The following is an 18,482-nucleotide window of genomic DNA, read 5'->3' as shown; positions in this document are numbered from 1 at the left end:
CTTATGAATTTTTTTCATATATTCTGACAGACATTTATTTCTGTGTGTGAATACATATATTTTAGTAAAAGCAAGAACAAATAAAAAAAAATAAGCCCTGGGATTGTCTCCTGACCTCCCATGTCCTAGTTAGGAAGCACAGTGGAATCTCCTTCCCAGTCATTAAGGGTTACAGAGTTTCCCCTCTGCAGGCAGGGTGTTGTGTACATATAGGGAGCACAGAGAAGACAGGTAGCCTGTTCTGGTAGCCTGGGGTATTCTCCCAGGAGTTCTGTCTGCCTCATCTCTTCAAGGGGCAATCAACAATTCCTACAACAGATTTCAGAAGGTAAAAGAGCAAACAGTATGGACTGGATGTTGCCTTGGAGAGAAAAGGGAGGCTTCTTTCTTTCATGGGGCTAAATAGTACTACCTTAGCTAAAGAGAGCCAAGTGTTCTAGAGCTGGGTTTCTCTGCTCAAGCAACTAGTTAGTCTACATACACATTATATATATAAGCCATTAATATTTCAGACAGAGTTTGCACCTAACTTCAAATTTCTACTCTGTAATCATGTTGCATTATTGTGCTTTCAACTTCTGGCCTCCACACTTTGTACCTGTCAGGGTCTTGGCAGGAAATGGTTGCTACAATCATGCTGTTAATTGAGAAGCATTTACTGTAAGGATTATTTATAAAGGTGTCCGTGGAGTTCAGTAAGATCATAAGGAATGGCTGGCATGAGGTGCTGTCACCATCCTGGTCCTGAAGCAGAAAGTGGAGGGTCACCTGCATGAAGAAGGCCTTCGGACAAAACAGTGGACCTGCTCCATACCTAACATTTGTGCAGCCCTGAGCAAGAGTAATTATTGAGGCCTATAAACCATGCATCTAAATATTTAAGTTATAAATCACGTTAACAAATGGAGAATTCATAAAGGTCTATCATCACCCTACCTCAGTGAAGATATCTTGACAGTGACTTGGAAGACCAGACTTGCATTTAGGATTGTCAGACTCTGTGGACTTTGCTCTGACATATTGCAACTTGGTGGGGGGTGGAGGGAGCTGCCAGTCCTGACCCACAGCTGCCACATTCTCTTCACACCCCTGCCTCCTTCTCATGCTAAAAGACACTTTATATGCACATATATGGTCGCTCCCGTCCATGTTACCAAATTCTACCTCCACCCTGATCCCCATCCTCCAAAGAACTGTGCTTCCCCATGTAGGCCCTACAAGTGGGTTCAGAGCTGTTTCACCAGGGAGTGGCGGGGACCTGTATACCAGGAACTCGGTCCTGAATGAAGGGCTGGGCTCTGAGTGGATGTGTCCCCTGGGCCTACAGATCCCTCGCTCTGTGGATGGGGGTGAAGCCACACAAGGGGTAGAATAGAGTCCTGTAGGATGTTCAGCCCAGGGCTAGGGTCTCTCCTGCCCATAACCCTGTGATATTACTATGGACTCCAATAAAAAGCTACCTGAGGCATATATTAAGAGAAACTGGAGAAGAAAATTCTTATCTCACTTTGCTCCCCACTCGCTCTCCTCCCAGAAATCCCTGCTCCCCCTCCCTATAGGCCCAGTCACTGGAAAGCCAGGGGCAAAGGCGCCCCCTGAGGTGATGCAGTCCATAGGAGCCCCCCCTTCACACAGCCGGTAGAGAAGAGTGAAGCTGGATATCTGGGGGCAAACTGAGGATGTCTCCAGCCCAGGTAATAGGGAATTTAGGAGACAGTCTGATGATTTAAGGAAGAAATAATTTTTCCAAATGGGCCTTTGCTTTGGGGACCCGGCCAATCCCTACCTATATACACTCCTAAGAAGAGCATCTTTGTAAATAAAATGTTCTGCTCGTGATTATTTTTTAAGGATGTATTCGTAAAAGGCTATGTTACCCAGAGTGTCGTAATAGCCTCCTGTCAGGACTCCCGGGCTCCCCTCTTGGCTCTTTCAAATCCCTTTTCCACTCCACACAGCAGCCAGAGTGATCTGAAAACTTAAATTAGATTACATCACTCCCTTCTCAAGATGCTTCAATGGCTTCCATTAGCACTTAGGATAAAATGTAAAATCGTCATCGTGGCCAACAAGGTACTGTGTGACCTGGGTCTCATCCCACCTCCTCTCAGGCTCCAAATTCACCTGGTGCCCCCCTCCTTCTGACTTGCTGCTTTCCAGCCATACAAAAAGTTCTTTTCAGATTTCTGAAAGCTCCCTGCTTTTTCTTCCAAGCCAAGAAATGAAAGATGAACAGAAGAAAACCAAGAGAGGAAGAGGGCAGCCTGCCTATGGAGCACATATGTTGCAGGTCTTTTGAGCAGAATGCAATTTTCGTTTTTTGCTCTCCATCCTTTGCAATTTTATTCAGTGGGATTAACTACCCGCCCCGAGATGAGTACTTGGGCTTGCCTTGAACTTTTCAGGCCACTTTAAGATATTAAAAATTCTTCTAATTCTTCTTAGTAGTGGAAACAATTTTATTTCAGTAGTTAAAATGTCTTGTCCCATGTATATCAGTCAGGGCCCCACCAAAGAAGCAGAATCGGTTGGCTATATGTAATAAGAGATTTATTGAAAGGACTCCAAAATCTGCAGGGTCGGCCTTCAGGAGGGACCCCTCAGACAGGAGCAGATGATATCATTCACAGGTGGAATTTATTTTTCTTCAGGGAAACCTCAGCTTTGCTCTTAAGATTTTTCAGCTGATTGGATCAGGTCCACACAGATTATCTGGTGTAATCTCTCCTACTTAAAGTCACTGAATTGTATATGTTAATTACATCTACAAAATATCGTCACAAAAACACCCAGATGAGTATTCTGAGAATGAGTCTAGCCACATTGAGACATAAAACTGACCCTCACACCACATAAGAATTGAAACTTCCAAGTGGCTTAGTGGTCCCTCTGGCCCTCTCCCCCACTGTGGCCCTCCTTGCAGGGGAGGTTCCTCCTTTTAACCTAATCTTATTTTCTCTTATTTCTCTTATTCTCTTATTTCTCTTTTATTTTCTCTCTCCGAGCTTCTTCCCACACCCACTTCTTCCTCTGTGGCTTTTGACCTCATCAGTCAAAATGCTTTTTTTACATAATGAATATTTTGTAAAACTTCTTTAGCTATTCTGAAATTAAATTCCTAGATGATGTAACCTACCTCACACACAATTGAAAAAAATCCTAACTGTGATATAGAAGAGAAACAATACAAAAGTGATTCATATTAAATGCAACATAATAAAATATGTAAATGCTTGGGCTTAGCTTCACTAGCATCTCGAATGAGGAAAGCACGGGTTTGGAGATCTGTAAAGAATCATGGTGAATGTGACTGCTCCAAATACAGAATGATTCAGAGTGTTATACAGGTGAATCATTAAATATCATGAGTGGCGTTGAAGTGATGGTGGCAAACCTGTTTCCTACTCACTAGAGTATCTTAATCGCTATGAATCACTAGCATATTAATGCCTCAACTGGAACTGACTCACAGTCATTCTTGTTTGTGTCTATTGTCTCAGTGTAATTTTTAATAGAGGATCATTTCACTCTCAAAAGTATCACCCAAACTGCAGGGTGATAGAACAGCATGTTCAAAGCAGTACATGGCTAGATAAAAGCATTTCAAATGTGGGACTAAAACAAGGCCAGGGTGACTGGCATGTAGAAGAGTATAGGAGCGTGATGCAAAATGGATTCAGAGAGGTGGGGAGAGTTCACCGATGCAGAATCTTTCAGGTCATCGTAAGGTGTTTTGTTCATCCACAAAGCTCAGTAAAGCTTTTGAAGTGTTTTTAGTAAGGACATGACGTATAGAGATTTACATTTCAAGAATATAATTCTGCTTGCCTTTAGATAACAGATTGTGAGGAACTTCAGCTTGAACAGCTAGGCACTTGCTGAAGTAGTTGAAATGAGAAATGATGCTTTAGGCTAGGGTGGTAGTGATAGAGATGGAGAAAAGTAGATAGATATAAGTGACACTTTGAGGAATAAACAGACAAAGCTTGGTGTTGGATTGGATTTGGGGAGCCAGAAGGAGAGTCAAAATGTTTCCTAGTTTTCAGACTTGGGCAGTTAGATGTATAGTGGTGTATTCAGTGGGAAAGGACACATGGTGGTGGGCCAAGGTGCTTTAGAATTGGGTGGAGGAGATCATGAATTAGGTTTTAGATTTTTAGATGTGAATATGAAGTACTTTTTATATAACCTCGTGGAGAAGTCAGAGCAGTGACATAAATCTAAGAAATATGTGAGTATAGGAGACATGATGATTGGGGTTGCCTTGAGACAGAGAAAAGTGAGAAGAGAAGACCCTAATGAATATTGTGAAACACCAAGGTTAAATGGCTAGGCAGAAAATAAACCAATTCTAAAGGAGACAGAAAACATACACCCAGAGAGTTGAGAGGAAAACCAGAAATGTGCAGTGCCATGGCAGCCAAGAGAGGAGAGGCTATTATCCGAGACAGTGAGATGCATGGCTTTGGAGATCATAAATTCTAAATAAGGCTTCATGAGATTAGTCTGAACGGAACCAGAGAGATAAGTTGGGACTAGAGGGAAAGTGTAGTCAAGTTGGGACTGTTTTTGGAGGGGGAGGGAGGAGAATCACTTTGAGAGGAAGAAGTGAAATATCAAGAGGGAGAAAGTTCAATACCGAGGTTCACTCCTGAGAAGGTGAGAGGGGAATTAGCCTTAAATAGGAAGAGGGGACTCTCTTTTACAGCAACAAGTATATATGTATATAAGACTGGTGCCATTGCGCAGGTGTGCATTTTTATTACTGGGAAGATAAAGGCTGAATGTAATGGTTTCTCTTTTTTTCTTTTGAAGTAGCAGATGAATTGAGAACTGGTAGAAGGGCAGAACAAATTTTGAAAAGAGAGGAGAAGGTTTGAAATGCAGTAGGACAAGTAGGTGATTTTAAGTATCTATCAGAGTTTTGTGATCATAAATACACATGGCTCTTCCCCCATCCGCACTGTGAGATCAGTGAAACCGAGCAAGACCCATGGGGGCTTCCGGGCACAGAAGCCCTTCTGTGTCCCATTCCCTGAGTTCCAAAGGACAGGTTGAAACAGTTGCTAATCAGGGAAGGAAGGGGATGCTGAGACAAGGGAGAAGCAGTCAAGAAACAATAGTGCAGCCTTGGGGGCAGGGTCCTGGTTCCCCCTCAAGGCATATGCATAACAATGTCTTTAAGCTCTTCTGCAGAACTAAAACCTCCACCAAATGGAAGATGTTAACGACTTGAGGAAGCACTCTTCTTTCCAGAGAAGGTCAGAGTTCGCCCATCCTCACCTGATGCCAGATGATCTCTGGCTTGAAGGAATGTGGGTCCTGCATGCGCCCTGACCCTTATCAGCAACCTGGCCCCTGGACATAAGACTCCTCACAGGACCCCACGCCTGGAGTGGGACACACAGTTCTGAGGGCATTAGCCCTCTGTGGCCGCTTTTGCCTGGCAAAGCAATAAGGCTATTCTTTTCTACTTCACCCAAAACTCTTGTCTCCGAGATTTCATTCGGTGTCAGGGTACCGAGGCCGGATTCAGCTTCATCAGGAGCGGGCAGAGTGGGGAGGCGTTCTGAGTGGAGTTTCCCAGAGAAGCAAGCAGAAGGCAAGGGGTCAAGGAGTTGGGGTATTGACCAAAGGGATATTGAAATAACGCACCATGAAACAGGAGTCAGATAATTAGGAAAGTGAATTAAAAAGGACTGATGGATTGGGAAGAAGAAGGGACAATCAACTTGATCTTCATGAGGTTAAAGAAGGGTCATAGTGAGAGGCGTTGAACACATCAACTGGAAGAAGGGGTTGTAGACAGAGTCTGGGGAAAACCTGTCTGAGAGGTCCCTTGACTTTCTAATCTAAACTGGGTATCTTTTATAATGCTACATTCTCATCATGTCTTCTATTTCTCCTTCATTGTTCTTATCAGTGCTTGCAATTCTGTGTGTGTGTGTGTGAGTGTGTGTTTAATTTAAGTTCTGCCTTTCTTATTAGACTATAAGTTCCATGAAGGTGGAAACATTACATATTTCCTTTTCTACATTGAATCTCTAGCAACTCACTCATTGCCAAACATATAGTAAGTGTTCAATAAGTATTATTGAGATTGAGTACATTCTCTAATGAACAAATGATGTTGGGTCTCTGGGTTAAATAATATGACCATTTTTAAGACAATTAAAATATTTTAAAATCCCAGACAAAATATTTGGGTCAAGTTCACCTTCCCACCATTAGTATCAGAATGTCTAAGGCCAACTTCTATATACTGCCTACATGTGCAAAAGACACTCCATCCTAAAGTTTTAAACATATAGGAATAAACAACTTCTGCAAAGAGTGAGAGTATACTTGAAAGTCAAAAATGTTGGTGATTATGCTTATTTCACTAATGATGGCTGAGATGAAAATTCTCTGAGGGCTCCAGCTTCTGGTAAATAGTCTTAATTTATAGTCCCTGTATACAAGGAAAAGTCTCAGAATCTATAGTTTCGAGGTGGTTCCCAAGGCCTGGTGTCAATTCAGATATACACTTTGTTGCTTATATGGTGCATAGTGATATTTGCCTTTTGATGTGATTTTTTTTTTAACCTTAAAAATATGCTGCCCTGGGAAGAAACACATTTTCTTAAAAATCCTAGCATCTGGATTTTAACTACATGCTTCTTTTTTATTTCTGTCTGCAATCATACTCACAGAAATGACTGAGCATTCTGCCAAGTTTTATTTTCATGTTTCTTAACTACCTAAAGAATGGATTTTATTGGGTCCATTTTCTGAATGGAGATACTGCAATTTAATGGAGTCATTAAAAATTGATCTAATTTTGTAAAATAGGTAACCATGCAAGACTAAAACAAATAAAACTTTTCTTAGGTAATAACCTTTTTAATGCGAGTAAAGGGAGTTTTGCTATTTTTTTTTTAAATCAAATCTCTGTATAGGATTGGGACCATCGTTTTGTATTATGCAGCTGTGCAGTGCACTCATGTGGGTACTCAATAAATACTAAGTGAGCATAATAATAATAGCCTTCCAATCAAAGAGTCAAAAGGAAAACATCAATGCAAATATAGAGTGCTTGATGCTATGCTTTATACAGAGGTCTGTGTTACTCATAACAACAGAAATGGAAACATCTGCTAGGAATCGGCTTCAATACAAGAGATGAAAATAATAGAGCCATTGTTTCTGTGTACAATTAATCTGTTATTTGGCTTCCTTTGAGCTGGTAAGGGGATTACAGTGGCAAATATTAGCTGACCATTGGAATATTCAATAAGTAGAATTGCATTTTTGTTTTCCATCCATAAGAGCAATATGCTTTATTTATGCTGCTGAAAGGAGGTAAACCATTAAGGCAATCCATCGCTCTCAGATTGGTAGACAATTACGTGGAGGTATTCTTCTGAGTCTGTAGTATTTTTATTTTATTTTTTGAACTTCGTAATTTGCGGCATTCTTCTCTTCTGCTGTCTGACAGTGAGAGATTTTAACTGTTCAAAGATACAATCTCCAAAAATATTGGAGACAAAGAAAGAAAAAGGAATCTAACATCTCCAAAAAAAGTCTAAACACTGAGTTAAAATGGAGACTGAAGATTATAATTAAGAGACAGATTTTCATTTTGATTTTAATCGATGATGTGTTACTTAGTTGATACTTTAATTTAAACCACAGTATTTCGCACCTACATGATCTTAGTTTCTGTGAAAATGTCAGTGCAATCTACCAGGGAAAAAAGGCAGATAGTACCTGCTGTAATCATTCCATTTTTTTTTTTTTTTTGCCTACGTTTTCCCTCCAAAGTTCAAAGACCCCTCTGTCTTTGATGGTATTGTAAGAAAAGCAGGCGAAGACACTCTCTGCCTGAATTTTTTTTTACCATGCCTTCTAGCCATTCGATGTTTTGATCTGTGTTTCCATCTGAGCTTTCTAATATAGCGACCCTGGCATCTAATCCATCCAGTTTATTATCTATTGAAATACCTACTGCCTGAAGTGAATTTATTTTGGCAGCAATGACTTCTGAAAGAGATGTATTTTGTTGTTTTTGTGAAAGACAGGTGAGTCTAAAGATTCCAAATTCACTCCCTGATGACAATCCTTGGCCTTTTCTCAAGGCAAACTTTGAGAAAAAGGAAAAAAAACCCAAAAAACATCGTGATTGCATTTGTTTTTATTTGTCATTATAAACTTGTTTTGTCCAGAAGCCAGAACTCTCAGAGGCTGAAAATAAAAAATAGTAACGTGCATAAGGAAATCAGGTTATCAGAACAAAAAAGAGGCAGATTCTCAAAGCTCCCTGGGGACACATTTTTCCTCTTTCGTTCTTACTCTCAGTGTTGAGTTCTTTTTAAACTTTAGAATTTAATCTGTGAAAGATTATGGCTGTATCAAGCTTTGCAGAAACTGTACTTCTGAAGTGTTTGCATGTTTTGTATTTTGATGGTTTACTTTCTGTTACATCCACCCGAAGCTGAAATAGAGGAGAGCATGAGGGATGGAACTGTGTAAAAGGAACATCCGAAAGGTCAAAACGGCAAAATTTATTTCAATCTTTTACATAATACACGTTGCACCTTAAAACTTTCGCTTCTGCCTTTGTGAATTACATTGCAAAACATAACTGTGGTATTCTTTAAACTAAATCCTCTTTTACACATAACTTGAAAACTGATTTGTTAATGGATGCTTTCACTTAGACGTTCACTGCTTAATTTCTTTTTCCTGCTCATCACCCAGATTCGGTTGTGTTGTGAGTAGGCACTGCTTCTGTGTGACAACTGGTCAGATAAGACGTGCCCTATATTTAGTTTTGGTCTGCGCATGCTGTGACTTTTTGGTACCAACCATGAAATGCCATTTGGAAAGCATAGGATGGGCATTCTTTTCCCGATGTGATCATCTATAAAAGATATGCCTATCTGATGATTAAAATCCTTTTGTCAGTTTTGGTGACACCTGAGTATATTATTCAATCTGGATGCGAAGGAGCTTATTTATATATTCCTTTGGCGAATAAATGAGAGGAATGATGTGTCTAGAAATTCCTATTAAAAAGTTATAACTTAAATATACATTAATGATGCATGTTGTTGACATATTTCACATGGCTCACCTATATCACCCCATTTCTTTGGCCTAGTTCTTGATAAGAAGAGGATTGTGTTTTGTTATAATAGAGGTGGCATCATTACTAATAAAATTGTACCTTTTAAAGAATTGATCTCATGGCTGCTACTAGAGTTGTTTGCAATTCTTTGTCCCAGGACTTGCACTACCATATAGTAGACATTCTAATACATATGAGACCATGGGATTGAAGACAATTGTTTGCCAGTAATTAAATCTATTTAGATGTTGTTTAAGATGTATTTTTATTCATTCATTAATTAATCTATTAATTCATTCACCTATTCCACATTTAAAAATGCATAACTTGTTCTAGACGCACACTATGATACAGGACTCCAGGAAATTTGCCAGCTCATATAGGAGAGAGATGATTGAATGATACAATGAAATAGGATAGTGAAAAAGAATGAAGTTTTTACTGAGTGGTTAGACATTCAGTGAGTCTGTACTATGGGTGAGGAGGGGTGGTGAGGGAATAGGAAAGGGCCAGATGATGAGGCCCTTTACCTATGAACTGAGATGTGTAGGTTTTATCTTATAGGAGAGTGGTTTCCAAAGTATGGTGCATGGCCCCCGGGAGAGCACAAGTTGATACACGGGTGCCTTGGCTCATGTTGGGATTCGCTAGAGGCAGACCCGGTGACAAACATGTAATAATTCTTTTGTGGGGAGTAGTCCCAGAAAGCAAGAGTAAAGAAGCAGGGAAGTGAGAGATTGAAGGGAAGGGATTGCATGAAGAATGCTTCATTAAGCAGGTTACTTCTGTGCACAACTGGTGTTAATCCAGATGGGGCCTCTAGGAGGCAGTGCAGGCTATGATTTACGCTATCTCAAATGAGGGGCTAGAATGGATGCAAGTAGAGATCATCCTACTAAGTGAAGTCAGTCAGAAAGAGAAAGACAAATACCATATGCTATCACTTATATGTGGAATCTTATGACACAAATGAACATATCTATGAAACAGAAACAGAATCACTGACATAGAGAACAGACTGGAGGTTGCCATGGGGGAAAGGGTTGGGGGAGGGGTGGAGCGGGAGGTTGGGGTCAGCAGATGTAAGCTTTCCCATATAGGATGGATAAACAACAAGGTCCTACTGTATAGAAGTGGTCCCCAACCTTTTTGGCACCAGGGACTGGTTTCATGGAAGACAATTTTTCCACGGACCAGTGTGGGGACAGGGGATGGTTCAGGCAGTAATGCTAGCGATGGGGAGCGATGGGAAGCAGCAGATGAAGCTTCCCTCGCTTGTCCCTTGGTCACCGCTCACCTCCTGCTGTGTGGCCCTGTTCCTAACAGGTCACGGACCCGTATAGGTCTGCGGCCCAGGGATTAGGGAGCCCTGCTGTATAGCACAGGGAATTATATTCATTATCCTATGATAAACCATAATGGAAAAGAATATAAAAAAGAATGTATATACACGTATAACTGAATCACTTTGCTGTTCAGCAGAAATTAACACAACACTGTAAATCAAATATACTTCTATTTAAACAAAAAAGAAAAAAAAATGAGGAGCTAGAAAGCTGATAATTATTCACCAATTCCCATCAGTCTTTGGTCAAGAGTTGCCCCAGGGAAAACATGAATTCCTTGGCAATTCTTGTGTTCCCCATACGGAGGTCGTGCAGGCTTTAGCGGCCAGAGAAAGCCCTCAGGCAATGAGCGGCAGATGTTTGCAGCTGGAGTCGTGCATGATAATGTGTCTTAAAATGCGTAGGCTTCCTTGATAGATACTACAGAGATGGGAAGAAAATATTAGGGCTCCCATTTATATTTCTTTTTGTCTGAATAATAGACTATGATTTCATAAGCAAGTTGGCACAGTCCATGCATTTGATCTTCACTTGCAACGGCCCTGCTTTTACACAAGTTTGTCACTTCCTCCTGACCCAGAAAGACAACACGCACTATTGACAGTGGGGCTCTCATTATTTTGTTTATAATTAATCAATCCTTACAAGATGGCAAGATAGTTTGAAATATGTTTGCAAAAAACAGATTGAAATAATACCAATAGTTGGAACACAAATGAACAGAAAAATATTTCTAGAATAAGATTTTACCCAGAGTTATTATATAGGGTCAGCCAAACGTCTTTGAAAAATGAAGATTATTTGAAATATAAATTTATATTCACCATCAGAAGTAGGAGTAGATATTGAGGCTGGCAGAAATAATGAGTTCATCTAATACATGGTATAAGAGTATTCTGAAAATTCAGTGGGAAAATGGAAATAATATTTTCTAACTTGAGATTGGGGATGAAGAGGTAGATTTGGTATATCATTTTACATGGTATATCATTATATAAAATACCATTTTATAGATGAAAATTAAAGCATGACAGTCAATGGAAAAACCCAGGGAGAATGTATAGAAACAAGAAAAGAGGATCATGAATAACTTGATCAGTGTTCCTCAGAGACACAAGTAGTGTGTTTTTATGGTTTATCAAGTAGTACACGGGAGGTTTGGTTGTTTTGGAAAAAAAGAATTTTATTTACAAGAATTTCATTAAAATAATGGAAATTTTCACAGAAATGGCATTGAAGGGATTCAGAATATGTCATCCCAAAGTATGCCACTTTGGCGTATTGATTATTTTAAATTAAAGGTACGTAAGAAACAGCAGTACAAGGACACTCTGACACTCACTTGTTCTGAAAACAGGAGATAAATTTCCATGTAAAAGGTTCCCTCCCTGTACCGGAAGGAAGACATTCTCATGACTGGAGACAAGGAACCTGGGGCCAAGAAATCTTCACAAACAAACCTTATTAAACTAACCCTGAACTTCCTAGTTCCTTCTTCACCAATCACTACTCCTAACCTACACCCCTTTGTCTTGTCAATTCTTCACAAATGTATCGTTTCTTGGTCTAAAAGTATAAAAACTTCCTGCTCTGGTCACTTCTTAAAATCTTCATTCTCTTGTGAAGGCTCCTATGTACATGTAAAAATTCAATAGAATCCAGATGCTTTTCTCCTGTTAATCTGTCTGATGCCAGTTTAATTTTAAAGCCCAGCCAGAGACCCAAAGAAGATAGAGGAGATTATTTCCTTTTCTACAAAGTCTGAACATTAGGAGCTTCAATATTACACATTTGTTTCAAAGACTGTATTAGTCCCTTACCTCTACTTACATTGAGAAAATACAGCTCACTTGGGTTTTGCTAACATTATCAGGCCATGCTCATTTGTTGTTGTTGTTCTTAACGTTTTTATAAATTTATTTATTTTTTTGAATTTTTGAATTTTATTTATTTTTTTATACAGCAGGTTCTTATTAGTTATCCATTTTATACATATTAGTGTATATATGTCAATCCCAATCTCCCAGTTCTTAATGTTTATATTTGAGTTAGTATGAGTTCACGCTATACCCCTATGGTAGGCATAATTTTAAAATGATTCCTAGAGATGCCCTGCCCTAATCTCCAGAACCTCTGAATGTCTGATATCAGTCCCATGATAATGTAATGTTATAAGGCACTATGGAATTTAAGATGGAGAGATTATGCAGGTGAGCCTGATCTAATCAGATGAGAGCTTAAAACCAGAAAGCTTTTCCTGCTGCTGGCAGAAGGAGGAAATCAGAGAGTTGCAAAGTGTGAGAAGAATTTGACATGCTGTTGCTGGTGCTGAGGATGAAGGATCCACATGAGAAGAAATGTGGACAGTCTTAAGGAGCACTGAGGACCCTGGCCACCAAGGAAACAGGAACCTCAGTCCTACAACCACAAGCAACTGAATTCTGCCAACAACATCAGTGAGTTTGGAAGCAGCTTCTTCCCCAGAACCTCCACACAAGAGCCTAGCCAAGCTGACACTTTGATTTCAACCTGGTGGGACCCTATGCCTATCAGAACTTCTAAGCTACAGGACTGTAAGATAATAAATAGGCATTGTTTTAAGCCTCTAAATTTGTGGTAATTTGTTATGAAACAATGGAAAATTATATAATCTCTAATTCACAGTAGTGAATATTTAGTTCAGTGAAACAAACTAAATCTTAGATTCTATATTAGAATCCTGAATGGCATCATACACATTTTTAAGTAAAGAGGACTATGTCAAGTATATAGATTGTGAATTTATATATGCTGGCACAGTTGAATCCGTTAGTATGATAATTTTGCATAGCAGCCAAAAAATGTGTTTAAGAATTGTCAAGATGGATATCTAAAAAAAGTCAATTTTATCGGGTCAGTATTCCATTTACTCCCAGTTCCAAGTGTTATGAAACTTTGTTAAGAGGAGAATTAAACCACTGAACTTTTTCAAAATTCAAAATAAAGCATAGTAACTTCTCCTGAAAAGGGTCAAGTTCTTCTAAAACAAGTGCAAAATCATATTTGTCACTGGAAGAGGGGCAGATTGATACAGAGTGCAATCCTTATTGAGGGCAATGTGTTTGATGAGAAACTAGCAGTCTTAAATCAACTCCAATAGAGGTTGCATAATATTTATGTATACAATACAAAAGAACAGTTACCCTCACATCCTCACATGCCTCTGAGCAGATATTTGACACTACATTTGGGAAAAACCAGTGATTTACAGTGTGAAACAGCTCTTGCCCAATGGATGGTGCACATACAAAGGAGAAGTGCTTTATGATTTTTTTTTCTTCCATTTGTGACATATAACCCAGGCAAGAAGACAACAGTTGCTTTGTGTGCTTAAGATTATAAGTCATGGTGAAGCCTGGACAATATACTGATGAAGCATAAACTACAGATGCAGAAAGAAAAGGTGTTGCTTTGTAAAGAGTAGAGGTGTCTTCAATGCTAATACACATATAGCTTGATTCACCAGGGAGAGTTTGGTAGTTAGTAATTTGCACTAAATCTTCATTCAATTTTGATAAAAATTTAGCATTATACATAAGATCAAAATAAATGTTTACCCTAAAACTTGAACAATAAGCACAAGACTGTGATTTTACCTGTTGAATTATGCTATCGAAGGAAAACTTCCTCATGATAACATTGATAATATTAGAAATTGCTTTTTTCCATGATTTTAAGTGACTTGACAAAGGCTCCTGCCTCAGTGATGTATATTCTGGAGTTTGACTACCCAGGCTCCAATTGTTTTGTCGTGAAGAATATATTAAAAAGCCACATCCAAGTGTTTTAGAAATAGGAAGACACTTTACAGAGCTGAATTCTACCAAATAGTGGTGTGGAGATTCTTTCACTGCTATCATTCAACAATTTTGAGATTATTTAAAAGGTGACATGTCTTTTAAATAGCATCTGACAAAATTCTATAAGTAGTTTGAATGAGAAATTGCTTGGTCAATATTAGACCTGTTTATCAGCATTCCTGGAAGAAGACATTGACTCTAACGTGATGGAGAATTTTCTAATTTGGTAAAAATATAAAATAAAAAAAGAAACCATGCTGTATATATGTACAGTGTGTATATATATACATATATGTATATGTGTATATATGTACATATATACAGATACATATATGTACTTTATAAACCAGCTTTGTATGGAGTCAAACCTACAACTTAAATTATGTTTTTTGAATGCATTGGATAAAGTCTGCATTACGATTGCCTCACTCATTTGAAGAAATTATTACTTTTAATTTTACATATTACATTTTGTTTTATTATTGAAAGTTCCAATGAATACTTTAATTTACTTAAAATTGAGGGTCTGCTTGTGCACCTGAGGAGAAGAGTTTTTTGGAAGCACTTATCTAACTGATTTAAGAAGAGAGAAATAAATGTTCACCAAGGCAGGGGCAGAACCAAGATAAACTGATGTACAAAATTTCCAGGAATTAGCCAAGGGAGGTGGCATGTCCAACGTTATTTAATTGATAATAATCAGTTTTGTGTTTTAGCCTGTCTGTAATACACATGATACATAAGATTCTTTGTTTTCTAGCATAAAATTTTCAGTGAATTCTCTCATGCTATAAGCATTGATTCTTTTCGGGGAACCAGCTATATGCCAAAGGCAAACTATTTTATTTATTTATTTTTTATCATGGAGACTCTTTCTTGTTTATTTTATTTATTTCTTGACAAATGGTCTTGCTTTCCGATATTTCTGGGCATGTCACAATTCTAAATGATTGGTAAGCCATCAGAATCAAGACCAGAAAAATCGCCAAGCCATGTAAAAATGCAGCGATTGTAGAGAAGGCTAAATAACACAGTACAAACAGCGTCTCCATCCTGGGCAGTGTGTTCCTCCCAGGTGAGGCAAGAGGAACAAACAGGCTTTTTAGAAAGAACAAGCGTTGTTCCCATTGATGTTCATAATAAATCATCATGCAGGAGATTCTGTCAATAACACACTGCCCCCAGTCGCCTCCTGCCTGCAGCGTTGTGCTCATGTTATTGCAATTAGATGAGCTATCAAAGCCTCACGCAGCCAAAGAGAGTAGTTTAAAGAGGTACAATAACAGGCGATTTGCAAACAGCCCAAACCTTTAGCTTCTTCCCCCTTTTCCAAAAGTGTGCAGTGAATTTACATTAACACCTGTTACAGGGGATAAAAGAATGGATTTGCACTGCAAGGAGAATGCCAAATCCTCCTATAAGAGTGACTCATTTTCCTATATTACAGGATGTTATGCTGAACTGGAGGCAGCAAGTTGCATGCAGTACACTGGGTCAAATTTGGATTTTCAAAAATAAAAATGGCATGACAACATTTCACACACAGAACTCAGAAGTCCCATCTCTCCAAATATTTTCTACATAATCACCAGGTTAAATCCACTCTGTGAGCAGGTTATTTTTATTGCCCAAGGATAATTTACATCAGTATACTTTTTACTACATATTCACTCAGATTACTATGACATCTAAGGTTTTCTTGCTGTTAAATTCAATTTATTGTGGAACATAAGGGCAATTAAAGGATAGGAGATGACATTATATTACATCAAAGTGAACTACAGGAAAAGGAGTGTGTACTGCTAGTAATTTGGTGTACAGAAACTTAATTTTGAGTACTTTCCCCGTGGTGGAACGGCAGATACTATTGATATTTCTAACAGCTCACTGTGTGCCATACACTTTACTCAGATCTTAGTGACTAGTTAAGAGCTAACAAATTATTGATTGGGGATTGGAATGAATAAAAAATAATAACAAACCAAGAATTCTCAAAGTCTAAAGAATACCACATATATCACAAAACCCCTGTAAGAATTTAAATAAAGTCCTGAAACATCTGTCTCCCTGATTCCCCTACATATTTGGATGCTGTATTAGTTTTCTATTGCTGGGTAACAAATTACCAGAAATTGAATGGTTTAAGATAAGACATTATTTCAAATTTTCTGTGGGTCAGAAATCTGGGCATGGCTTAACTGGGTCCTCTGATCAGGGTCTTTCATAAGGCTGCATATTGAGGTGTCAGCCAGGGCTGGGATCTCACCTGAAAGCTTGACTGTGGAAATATCCACTCCCAAGCTCACAGCATGGCTGGTAGCATTGCAGTGCCCCCAGTGTTGTAGGATTGAAAGCCTCAATTCTTAATTGTTGGATGGAGGTCACTTTGGTTCTTTGCCACATGGAGCTCCCTAACACGTCAACTTTATCAAAGTCAGCAAGGGAGAGAGTCTGCTAGTAAGATGGATATCACGCTGTTGTCTAACCCAATCACAGAAGTAACATCCATTACTGTTGCCCTTATCTATGGCTAGATGAAAAGCACAGGTCCTGTTCACACTGAGCAGGGGATAATGACATAAGAACATGGATACTAGGAGACAGAGATTATAACTGGAAAACATTTTAGAGTCTGCTTGCCGCAGTTGCATTGCCCCTTAATACGACACTTGGATTCACCTGCTATCCTCCACTGAATTTGGTGTCCTCAAATACAGTTCAATTTCCTTTGGCTCAACATACAGAGCCAAAGGTCACATTATTTGACTGTGGCCTGGGGACTTCCCATTGTTCTGTACAACAGATCTTTGGAGCTGTGCTGCACTATTTTCTCCCCTATCCTCTTGTACAGGTCAGAACTGCATCGTGATCTGCAGCTCTCTCTGTCTATCCCTACTTACCCTGCTTTATCCTTCACAGATCTTTTCCCCACGCCTAAATATCTCACATGTCTTGACAACATCCGCTTCTCATAACAACTGAACTAATACACAGGTATACATAATCAAAAAAACAATAGTTCTAGGAAAATTACAGTGATCAGAAGTATGGCTGAGCCATGATAAACACTATACGTAAGTCACAACCAAGGAAGAACTTTCTGCAACTGACTACCCTGTCTTTCCTTTTCTTTTAAATTTCTTCTTTTCATATATGTGTTCATTTGATCAGGGATCTTGTATATTCTTTTAATTATTTGTCACACTTCACTTAGATTTTTCTGGGGTCTGAGGTAGAGGGGTGGTGAGAGGGGAGAGAGAGAAAGAGAGAGAGAGAGCAAACAGCAAATTGCTTTCCTTCTTTCTCTTTTTAGTTATATGTGTATACATTAAAAAAATTCATTGCCGTACAATGTAACATAGTATCTTCTCACCTCTGTACACAAGGTTTTAATCGCACAATTATTATAAGTAAATTGTTATGCTATTATCATTAAATTTTTGTGACACATGAAGATATCATAATAAATACATTCAGCCCTTTTCTGTTAAAGTACCAACAGTTTCAAACTTTTTTCATGTCCTTCTTATAAACAAATATCATGTCATTATGCTCATTTTATTGAAAAACAAAATGGACGTACCTAATTGTTAAAGTAAGAGTCAAATAGTATCAAGAATAAACTAACTTGCAAATTTCAAGAGATCCCAAACTGATATATTCTGGAAGATCTTTACAGAGTAATTGTCCCTGAATTAAAAATCTTGAGTTTTGTTCATCAGAATTGAGTCCTCTTCTGCACAATCAGGAATAATAATGCAGATTGATGGCTTGAATGATAAAGTGCCAGAACTGATACCTTGTGGAACCTCTATTTGTGGAGTTTCTGAAAGCTGCCCTCCCACATTCCTGCGAATAAGACCCACACAGTATATGCGGAAACTTCCCTCCTGGGACCGCTGAGAACATTCCCAAATGCCTGCCCATCTTTCTACTGAGCTCTATTTTTCTAAGGTTGTGTAATTCATTTTGTACTTGAGATACTAATTTTTGGTTGTTAAATTACCTTGTCAATTTCTTTCCCCAGTTTGTTGCGTTTTACCTTTGCTCATGATGTCTGATCATAAAGAAGGTTTTAAAATTTTCATCTATCACACTTACTACCTATTGCAATAGGTTCATGCATGAAAAATGTAGAGAGGAATTTCAGATTATCTGTTATTTGGGGGAAGGTTGGAAAAGGGAATT

The sequence above is a fragment of the Balaenoptera physalus genome (assembly GCF_965194825.1).
Source record: "Balaenoptera physalus genome assembly, chromosome: 9".
Classification (NCBI taxonomy): Eukaryota; Metazoa; Chordata; class Mammalia; order Artiodactyla; family Balaenopteridae; genus Balaenoptera; species Balaenoptera physalus.
The sequence above is the reverse complement of the archived record's forward strand: the minus strand, read 5'-3'. Positions refer to the sequence as shown.